Genomic DNA, 12,232 nt, shown 5'->3' on the forward strand with positions numbered 1-12,232 from the left:
TAAATTGACAGACTACTGAAAATTACAGGGAAAAGTAGGTTTACATTATCACAGCAGTGAAAAATCTCAACTATTAATTTAGTGAACTGGATTTCACAACAAATGTATAGCAGTACAAGTTAACAGTTGCTCTAGTAATTTCAGTCACATTCGTAAACATTGCTACTGTAATTTTACAGGAATTGCTGTAAAAAAAAACACCATAAATTTACAGCACATATACAGCAGTGCTGTATTTTTTTACAGTGTTTATTGATTTACAGTACTCTTGTACATTTTACAGTCTTACTGGCAACCAAAATTGCCAGTAAGTTACTGTAAATTTTACAGTAAATTTTTGTACAGTGTAGGCTACCTGTGCCCCTCAGCAGAAATATACAGAAATTGAATAAGGTTATCAAACACTAAATTCTTAACTAAATACAGATAAATACTTACAGCTAAATAAAAGTTATTGATTTCCTCTTTTTTTTCTTCATGAACAGACATCACAGCAGCTGGTCTGATCTGACACACATCTTATTTTCTCTCAACTCTCATCACCTTTTCTGACCCATTTCAGGTCTTAAAGTCTCTACTAATGAACTGACGAGTTGAATCGAGTGTGTTATATGAAGGAGACAGTGCTCCAGGACAGTTTTGAAAACCATTTCAGAGACATGTTCTTAATGTAACTCATATATAACATATTACATGCACGCACAGTTTTAAGGCAGCTTTAATCGCCTTTTTGGTAACGTCATGCCTTAACTGACCACATTGCATGCACATAGTTTATTTTGCGCTTTGATAAGAATTGATACAGGCTACAGCGCGCAGCCTGCCGCTGAAGTGAAGTAGAGTGCGCGTCTGAAACGTCTCCGGATTGATGTGATCGTAAATGCGTTCTGCGACTGAATAAATGCGCTTTTGTCAAGAAAAAACAGACAGAAACAACAGTTATGAGTGGGGTGGCCAACCCTAGGCCCCGAAACAGTAGCATGATATAGTTGAGACACCCATTCTTAATGCTCTAAAGCTGGCTAACCATTTATAGCAAATGTAATAAATTACAAAATTACAGTTTTAAATAATTACAGTTTAAAAATAAATTCATTTATTTGCTTTATTTAATTCAGATTCAGTTAAACAAAACAACAACAAATATTTAACACTGCAAAAAATATATGGCAAACAGTATAAATGTAAACATAACAGTAAAAATAACAATATACATATCCATATATTATTTAACCCTACCCCTAAACCTACGCATCACTCGGATCTTTCTGCATTTTTACATTTTCAATCATTCTGTATGATTTATAAGCTTGTTTCATCATGGGGACCTAAAACAATATTCCCCTAAGGTGAATTTACTGGTATATACTAGTGGGGACGTTTGGTCCCCATAATGTAGGTAATACTAGTACACAAACATACACAGCCTCTGTATGCATTTTATTTTCTATGATTGGACTGTTACTGTATACAGTACATAGCAAACTATTAAGGGTGTCTCAACTGTACCCACTTTACCACCTTGTATATTTCTTAAAATGCTATGTAATCCTTTTAACATTCATGTCATTTTTTAACAGAATTTGCATAGCATATGTGTAAATGTGACTTTTATCCTATTATCATAACACTGTACAACTAAACAGTATGTGAAGCAATAGGAGACCAATCCGGGTAAAGCTGATATACTATATCTCAACCGTACCCCACTGACATGCGCGGATGTTTCTCTAGATTATGAAAAGACCTCGCATGGTACAATGTCATAAAATATGTCTATTTTTAGAGCACAGAGTAACGTTTGCAATGATATATGTTAAATTTAACAATCATGAAAGAATACTAAGATATTCATTGTGGAAGGGACATGATGAAATGAAAATCTCACCTTGGAAAAAAAACTTTTGCCAATATATTCGGAGTGGAAAGACGTACACATTTCAAATTTCCCACGATCAAAGAGAGCACTAATACACGTGTGGAGCAAAAATCACGGGTTCTTGTGTACACAAGTTATTTAAGGTGTGTCAGCTGTACACATGTCTCAAATGTACTCAGTCTACCCTATATATATATATATATATATATATATATAGTGTAAGTGATATATATATATAGTGTAAGTGTACAGGGTGAAAAGGTGATTTGAATGCTTTTTAATAACTTGTTTACCCTCTTTTAGAGCAAAAACCACCACCAAAAATGTCCTGTAATTGCAGATCAAACCTATGCATGAGCTCATGAGGTTCTGTTCTCCTGGGTTTGACCTTTGTTCTCCTCCTCAGATCTGTGAACAGTCTTTACTCCCAGAGCCACGGCACGTCCCAAATGCACCCTCACCTGACAGCCATGCAGTGCATTATCGGTAGTCATGAACTCACAGGAGCCCAACAGCCTGGAGATTCTTGACTGACTCAGCCTGATTCTGCAAAACACCAGCTGTCATGGTCGTCACACCAGGCGAGACATACATGATTTACAAAGCAAGCATGTTCTTATGCAGTAAAATAAGGTTATGATTTCAGCCTTACATCATTCTGTGCTGAAGACGAACACAAACACACATCCATACCGTGTTTTACAGCCGAAACACATGGAACTGTGGAAAACAAGGCTTAACTGAATCTTTTTAACACAAAGTATTAATTCTCAATCTGTTTTTGTCCAAACAGTCCTGAAACTGTCATGTTATGCCTCCCGAAGATAAATCACTTATGCCGTATTCCTTAATTATGTCACTCGCTTCGGATAAAAGCATCTGCTAAATGTATACAATATTTTTAAAAGGTTCTTCAAGACTGATTTGTAGGCCTATGTTCAGAGATTGTAATGATTTTTCAGTATATCTACATTTATTCGGACAAAAAGTAAGGTCTGTGTAAAAATCACACAAATCTGAAGTTTCACACAGCAAAAACTCTTACATATGTTATATGCACATAAGACGTTGGAGTACAATAAGTTAATTGCAGTTTTTCATCATCCGGGGCATGACATAATAATATTTAAATTACAGTGTTTTTTTATCTTTATATTTTAGGTTTTAGCAATTTTATAGTTTTTGTCATTTTTATTTCAATTTTAGTATTAGTATTTTAGTTTAGTCATATTTTAGTACATCAAGTGAAACTAAATAAAATATAGATGTCTTTGGCAATCAAAATGAATGTTGTTATTTTTAAAAGTATATTTTATTTATTAAACAAAAGTTTTTTTTGTTGTTGTTGATTTTTTTTTTACTCTAATAACCCTGATACAGTGACAATATTCTCCATTCTTACAAATGTTTTTTTTTTTTTTTTCATTCTTTCTTAGGAGCTAATCTAATAAAATACTTGTTTAAAACAATATGCCAGTGACCTAATTCGACGTGGTTCTCACATTCAACACATTATGTGATTTTTGCTTCAAGCAGACTTTCTTTTTTTTTTTTTTTTCTGTCAATGTCAAGAATCTTTATTGGAAAACAAAAAGAAGAAAAATACTGATTAAATCAAATATATTTTGCAGTCAGTGTAATTTTAGAACCCATCTAGATTTCCTCTCATACAGTCAGATGTGAGCGAGTCACGCTGGATTCCGCGCTCAGTAGTTATGAGAGTCTTTAACCTGTTGTCACGCTCATGACTCAGTTAATTATGAGGCTGGTAGGCGGCTTCATTTGTTCTCCGGTGATTGGAAACTGAGAGGACGTCTCACCTGTGACACCTGCAGAGGAAATTCATGAATAATAGATGGAGGTGATCTCACCTTCCATTTAGAGCGACGCGGCTGCTCACCTGCCGAGAAGCAACGACTCGAATTTAACGGCCGAAAAACAAGGCCATCGATACACAACGGGACGCCGGCCGAGTCCACGGTTAACTTCCTTTTCAATGGAGTTACATAAAACAAACTCCAGACTGCCTCCTAAATGAGTTTTATTACAGAGAAAATTCCATCTCAGGCTCTGGAGTGACCTGTGTGAGGTTATATAACGCAGCCGACCGCATGCGCTAAATACAGACATTAAATGCGGCTCCGCAGAGATCAGCAAATGAAGTTAGATGCAGAACGGAGGAAAACGACTCTTATTGATCTGGAACACCTACAGACCAACTCAGAACATCAGTGTGAAGATTCACTGTGTAATAACTTGAGTTATTGCACACTGCATCTCATGTCGATCTGCTGCAACGTCCATTAGGCTGCCGTGATGAAATGAAGACAAACTCACACACTGTTCTGTCTGTGTGTAAACAAAGAGCTTGTGTTTTGACAAAAGCGGGTGTTCAATGCACCATCCATCCATACGAAACCTTCAATTGAAGAGTTTGGTCCAAAACGCGATAAACGGCATTTAAAAAATATATATATAAAAAATTAGTTAACACCAAAATTAGTATTGCATCTGGTCAGTATTGAAAAGTCAATTTTTAATTTTACGCAAAATGCGATATCTGTCGTGTTATTCTGTCATGTTTTCTCCATTTTTTTTCCAAACCGCGACGCCAGTCTCCCTTCTCTGCAGAACGCGATATATCCGCTCAACCAATCACAGCGCGCCATTCCACGCACTGTAGACAGTAACGGCGGCGCTTTGAATGCACCCGGCATCCGAGTTTTCCTCATCTACTTTATGATCAACAAACAAACAAAAAGGTCTGCACGATAAATCGCATGTGATTGTCATGCGCATCTCGTCAGTAAAACCGGTTCCGTGATCTCCATCATGTGCTTTCAGGTGGAGCGATATTTAATACACAGAACCGTAGATTAGAGACCTCCCGCAATATATCGTATCTGGTCCCGCTCCCGCCCGCGACATTCATGTTTTGTCCCGCTCCCGCCCGCATAAAAGTAATCTATATGGATTTTTTTTCCCTGTACATCGAAGAAATTTACATGAAATGGTTCTGTAACATCTACTAAACTCCACAACATCCCAGCATACACGTTCCCGATAAAATATTTGTTATTTAGGCTAAGCCTCAACATAAACCACTGTTATTTTTAACAGAAAAGCAAAGCATGGGCTGCTACCAGCATGGTTAGGCATGGCAAAATGCGAGCAGCTTCCTTTATTATCACTAAAAGCTGACATCTCACTCAGTTCATCTCGATCTCATAAAGCTCTGTTATGACACAATGAACATATGCACAATGAATCTTTCACAATGTCTACACTTCTTGTATTAAAATGAGACGATTCATGAGCACGCAATTTCAGCACTGTGGTGAGTCACCTCTGACTGGCATTGCATTCCAGAAATCAACAGCTGAGTCTGTGATTGGCTACACTGTGCAACCCTTTAAACACGTGTTATAGAAACTCTGCCTAGCTTGCGCATGTTAATCATTTTAATGTTAATATTAGTTCCTTTTGCTTTTGTGCAACAGATAAATAACAATTTATATGTTTGACATTTTATGTTTAGGTAATTTCTATTTTGCGGGAGTCCCGCGAATAATTTTATTCTCCCGCCCGCACCCGCACTCGCCCATCAAGAGTTGTCCCGCGCCGCACCATGTTGCGTTGGGTGCGTTGGGTCCCGCGGGTCCCGAGTGCAGGTCTCTACCGTAGATCACTGAGAAGCTGCAATATCGCGTTCATTATCGCAGATGAATCGCATTCGATTATGAACGCGATATCGCGTAGCTTGTAGGTGTAAGTGTTTTTATTAATGCCATTAATGTTTTTGTTAATACATTGTATAGCACTAGTCAACTAAATGAATGTAACATGGCAAAGATGAATGCACTGGAAGTTGAATGTAAGGGAAATGTCATTTTGGAATTTCTGTGGTCTAATGTGATATTGTTGTTCATGTTCTTGTTCATGATGAAATTTTATTTTATCCTTTTAAGTTTCAATATGAAAAATAACTTTTATATTGATTCAATGGATTGCATTAATAAAAAAAATAAATAAAAAAAAGTGTCATGGATTTATTGCATTTTGGGGGGGAAAAAAATCTCTTTTTATAATAAATATTTGAAAATCAAAATCTGGATTTGAATTTTTAATGTTATTATAACCTAAAGATGGTATGTGAAGGTTTGAAATAGAAAATAGTGGGTTCCATCTTGCCGCTTTCTTTTTGTCTCACGCATTTTTACTCAAATTAATCAAAATGGATTTATAGCGTTTTGGAACCAAACTCTTCTTGCAGAACCTTCTACCGTTTAAAGGAATAGTTTAAAGGAATAATTTGGAGAAATGTAGCATTGCATCACTTGTTCACCAGTGGATGCTCTGCAGTGAATGGGTGCCGTCAGAATGAGAGTCCAAACAGCTGATAAAAACATCACAATAATCGACAAGTAATCCACACCACTCCAGTCCATCAGTTATTGTCTTGAGAAGACAAAAGTCGTATGTTTTTAAGAAACAAATCCATCATAAAGACATTTTAACCTTAAACAGTCGCTTCTGGCTAAAATATGAGTCCATAATCCATAATAACACTTTCTCCAGTGGAAAAGTCCATCTCCAGTTGTTTCTCACATCAAAATCCAGCCACATATTTGTTTAGAGCTGCTTTGGACCTTTTTGTCTTGTAAACGGTGCTTGATCTGTACAGATTTTTCTCCTGATCCAGACCAGAAGACTTTTCACTAGAGGAAGTGTTATTATAGATTATGTACTCATATTTTACCTGGAGTGGTGTGGAGTTACTTCAGAATAAGATCTGTTGTTCAGCAGATGCTTTCTGAACCCAGGAAGAACAAGATATGTGCATATCGGATATGTCATTATTTCTGGTTTTAAATCTTCTTGAAAATAATTGAAATTGATTTAGCACATTAATCTTAGGTTTACTGCATCACATTCTCCAGCAAGTTTATTACATATCACACTGTTTCTCCATATTCTACATCCCTAATTAAACCTTTATTATAACTAATATCAGTTTGCTTCCACTGTGATTTATTTAACTAGTTTGTTTCTCAACTAGTGTGGCACACACTGACTTAGAAAAGCAGACTTTAACAGCAAACTTAAAAGACTATCTGAAATCTTTGGCATTACAATTAATGGTAGATGCTAGTGAGGGGTCAGCCAATTAAGCTCTGTTATGACATCATTTACCCGCAGCAGTGATTAATCATATGACATGAAGCCACGTGGTCACGTCAGGTGATTGGGGTTAAAAAAAAATGCATAGGCAAAGATGGTGGTGTCCAGGTCTGCATGCTCCAGCCAAGCAACTGCCAATTACATCTTGTCAGCGGTGAAACTATACTATATCTAATATACTATAATAATCACCTGTTTGAAGAAAATATTTAGCATGTTAAAAATATTCTGTAAGCTTTTGGATGTCCATAAAAAAGTATACAATATATTTATCCTTTTTGTAAATAAATAAATTAAACCTAAAAACTATAGAGATACACAGTATTAAAAAATAAAAATAAAAATAGAAACACAGAACAAAAATGACTAAATTTTAACTAAATTAAAATAAATTTTGTTAATGAAAACAGAATACATAATCCAATATAACTCAAAATATGAACAAATGTGGTGGGCATATGAAAATGTTGGGTGGATAACTGAACTGAACTAAAATGATAAGTAATAAATTAAAATAAATATAAAATTTTGCCAGGGCTAAATTATTTCATATAAACAAAACACTGCAGTCACACACAACTGGGAATTTGTGTTATTTTTGTGTTACTTGTGATATAAAAATATGAACAAAAACTCTATTAATAAATCAGTGTCACGGGTTTGTGGTTTTAGCAAACATAAAATAAAAGACTTGGAGAACGAAATAAACTTAAACACACTTTTCCATTTGTTTGACGTTAAGACGAGACCATGACAAGGGGAAAACTGAGGACTTAGAAATGGAAGGGAACAAAAGAGCAAACAACATAATCCAAATCAGGTGGGGACAATGAACGATAATTAACAAACAAGAACAGGAACTAAACCATGTAAGGACAGACAGGAACTCAGACGGGCCGACACGTGACAATCAGTGATGGTAAAATATTATACTGGCAGGAGCAAAATGGACCATGCAAACCAGCCAAACCTTGAACCCGTGGTTAAACATTTTTTCATATATTAAAACTATTAAAACAAAAGAAAGGAAGAAAAACACATCAATGCTCATTTTCAAGAAATAATACTACTGCGTACTTCTGAGAATCTATTTCATACATTTTTCCCCAAGAAGTTCATGAGTCTTTTTAATGTCTTTTTAATGGCTGTTCTTCATTAATATCTCAGGACAGTTACACCACCCTCACATTTTTGACTTCATGCCCTGCAAAAATATCAAAAGGAATTTTAATTCAGAATTTGACTTCATGTGAAGTAGTGTGTATTCAAGTCATTGTCAGATTTTATACGTATTTTTCAACAGTGAGATTACTAAAATACCGTCCTGCGATGGGCAGTTTGAAATGTTGGGTGAACAACTGAACTGAACTAAAATAAAGCAATAAGCCCCAAGAAGCCGTGATTTACAGTGAATTTATAACAGCTAAGGGGCGTTGTTAGGCACGGCGCGAAGCTGTTATAAATTCACTGTAAAACACGGCTTCACGGGGCTTTTGCTTTTATAAAACGGTTATGCCATATATGTAGCAAGATTTCACAAAATAAACAGCGCAAATAAAGTGTAATGATATTGATAAAAACATTATTCTTCCGCCAAACAATGTAGTTCCTCAGAAATGGTTGTGGTTCCAACAAAAGTGGTTGCCGAGCAACACACAAATGTAAACAAAGGTGTATGCTTATAGTGTAATTTACAACAGCTTCGAACTTGGCTCAACCAATCAGAATCAAGGACCAGAATTATCCGTTAATAAGTAATAAATTCGGTAACACTTTAGAATACTGTTTCTTACTTGCTGCATAACTAATAAGGAATTATTGAAGAACTAACAGGTAATTATTCATTAACACTTAACTCCCTACTGTTAACTACTAAGGAAGATGTGTTAACTAATCAGTATGTAATACAATTTTATGATTGTGTTAAGTAACAGTTAGCTAATCAATAACTAATGTATTCTGTCATACCTCCTGAAGAACTACTATTAATTATCTACTAGTCAAGGTTCGAGAAAAATAACTAAAAAAGTATACTGTCATCCATGAGTGTACAAACTTTTATTCTAAACGATTGAAATCAGTGCACAAAGTCAGATCAACCTATGGTAAATTCTTGTTTTGGCCCTCCTGTAAAGTCGGTGAAATGTCACTTATGCCTTTCTGGTTCTCACCTCTTATGTTTTTGCCTGACCCAGGTGAAAAACAAGTGCACTTCCATATTGTACTTAAAGTGCTCTATTTTCGGTCTTCGATCTTCTATGTGTACCCAACTGTGCTATTTTGAGACACCATGAATATGAACTAAAATGCGCTTTTAACATACTATCTTTGTATTTAAAAAAATTATTTAGTCACCACTTGTAGTACACTTTAACCCATCTTTCATTCACAAGTGGTGGCTAAATATATTTATTAAATACAAAGAGAGTATGTTAAAAGTGCATTTTAGTTCATATTCATGGTGTCTCAAAATTGCACAGTTGAGTACACTTAGATGATCTTAAGTTTATCCTAAGAAGTACTAAAGGATCATTTTTAGTATATTAAGTACAAAATTAGTGCGCGAAAATAGAGCACTTTAAGTACATTATGGAAGTGTACTTGTTTTTCACCTGGGGTATGGTAAATAATTGCTTTGTGCGCATGTTCTGTAGGAATTCTGCTTGGGAAAGGAACTCAAACTCCACTGTCTTGCCATAACTATCCAACTTACTACAGATACAGTACACTCTGTAAAATGGTGGTTTGTTCATTAATTAATTTATTTATTCATTTACCGAAACACTGGGATGAAGCTGTTGGGTCATATTTGTTTGTGTTTTTTTTTTTCATATTTGTTTAGTTTTTTGTTGTGTTAATGCCTAACCCCCTTTGTTAGTTGTATAAAGTATTGGCATGTACTGTATATCGGGACATTTGTATAGATTTTATTTTGTGATCAAATGGAGAACAGATACAGCTTGACGCTGAGAACATACAGAAACTGCAGGATCCTCCACTGATTGACCATTGGCACTCATATCACAAACGAACTAAATCAAAACTCCAACTCTACAAAACAAACACACACATTTTGCTGTCTAATTTTACACTGTGTTTCAGAGCCGCTGTCGTGAAGAACTGACACTGTAAAACTCATCTGAACTGTCCGAGTCCAACACTAATTGGCCAAACGGCTGACATTTGTACATGGCTGTAATAGACATACAATCAGCTTTATTAAAAAGCACTTATTTCACAGAAAGTGGCTTGACAGTTCAATTTGGCAGTAATTGTAATGAATGTGTGTGTATCTGACAGTGCTTACAGATTATGTGTGTGTGTGTGTGTGTGTGTTCCAGCAAAAATGGAACCTTCTCACACTAAAAGATTCCAAAATTATTTAACAAATTTTAGTTTAGTTTAGTTTAATTTATTTTAGTCTAGATGCAACTTGTGAGCTAATATGTAACAATTAGAATAAAAATGAATAGACCTAGCATTCAAATGACACAGGGGAAAGGATTTATTCTATATAAAAGAGAAGCCTGATCCACACCGGGCTAAAACGCCTCATTCAAACACGCCCCCACATGTCTACATCACGATGTGGAAATATTTGTGTAATGCTGCCCAAATGTTCATGCAAAAAAAGAAGTTTCGGTTTCAGTAACCGCAGTAGTGTTGATTTCAATTCTGCACTGAACCGCACTGTGTGTTTCTATGTGAAAGCAAAAGCACTTTATTTGGCCTTCCGAAAGTAGATGCAATTAGGAATCATTGTTAAGATTTGTTTACAACAGAACAGCACAACCCAAATGTTCGAATTTGTGCAAGGCATTTTATGGACGACAATTTTGTGAACCTAGGAGAGTACAAGGCTGGCTGTGAACAAAGGCTATTTCTAAAAAAAATAAAAAAAAGGGTAAATTCCGACTTTGCTCTTACAATCTGGCGCTTCTGAATCAGAGACTGTAAGTATGTTTTGTTATTAGTTTAAGTATTTGCTATTGACTGTGAGGGGAACAGGGTCACATCACAGCAGAGTGAACAGCCCATCAGAAATCACAGCACGTCAGCTGTCTTAACGCACCTTGTGTACTGCAAATACATACAAGCATCATCACTGTGTCTGTCGCTCAACTCTGTTCCCGTCTTGGGATTGAACTGATGGTAAAACTAACGACATTATTAACCGTCTTAATATTTACTTTGAAAGCTGAAGCTTGCGATTATGGTAAGGGGCGTTACATTTCCGACGCGTGCTTGTGGTGTTTGGCCAATCACAATGCACTGGGTCAGCTGGCCAATCAGAGCAGACAGCGCTTGTCAGAAGGAGGGGCTTTGTTGAAAACGACGCGTTTGAGAGAGGCGGGGCATAGAGGACCTACAATAATGTATAGTATTTGACATTATAGCATGTCAACATATTCTGTTACACCAAAAACACAAAATAATGATTTTTAAAATAGCATCATATGACCCCTTTAAGGTTATGCTGTCATTGCCAGAGAAACAAACACACACACAAAAATGTTTCTCTCTTTACAGCATTTTTACAGCACTTATGCCATTATTTAAGTGTTACAAAATTAAGCAAAGTAAGCAAGAAAGGAAATTACAACGTCTAGCCTTACTTACTTACTTACTTAGACTTTCCAGCTGAAAAAAAAACAAAACAAAAAAACAATAGAAACCATCACAGAAACTCTAAAGGTTTCCACTACAATACCATTACAAACATTACAAACATTTTTTTTCAACAAGGTTGCTATTCGAGAGTGTGTGCTGCGTGCAAAATATCACTTTATATTGGTCTCTAAATACATTTTAAGGAAGAAATAGTGCTTTCACACAATGCTTTTGTAAATCGCTAACAAATAATCAAACAAACTTATAGGCACATATTTCACCAAAGCAAAGGTCGAGCCGAGATCGCTTTTCCATGTGTTGAACGTTACATAACTTAATCGAAACAGTGTGTACATGTGTAGCAGAATAACGAAACAACTGTAATACTATATACTGTAAGATTTACGTTGCAAAATTGTGGGGCGCTGTTGAGCTCAGGTGGTCTCAGGCACCGTCTGCCCCACTTAGTATCATGTATACATGCCTGCTAAAGCCATGCGTGGGATTTTAATATATACTGCTTACTTTACGACTTAAAATAGTATAGAAAATCCGAAAAAT

The sequence above is a fragment of the Onychostoma macrolepis genome, chromosome 07 (assembly GCF_012432095.1).
Source record: "Onychostoma macrolepis isolate SWU-2019 chromosome 07, ASM1243209v1, whole genome shotgun sequence".
Taxonomy (NCBI): Eukaryota; Metazoa; Chordata; class Actinopteri; order Cypriniformes; family Cyprinidae; genus Onychostoma; species Onychostoma macrolepis.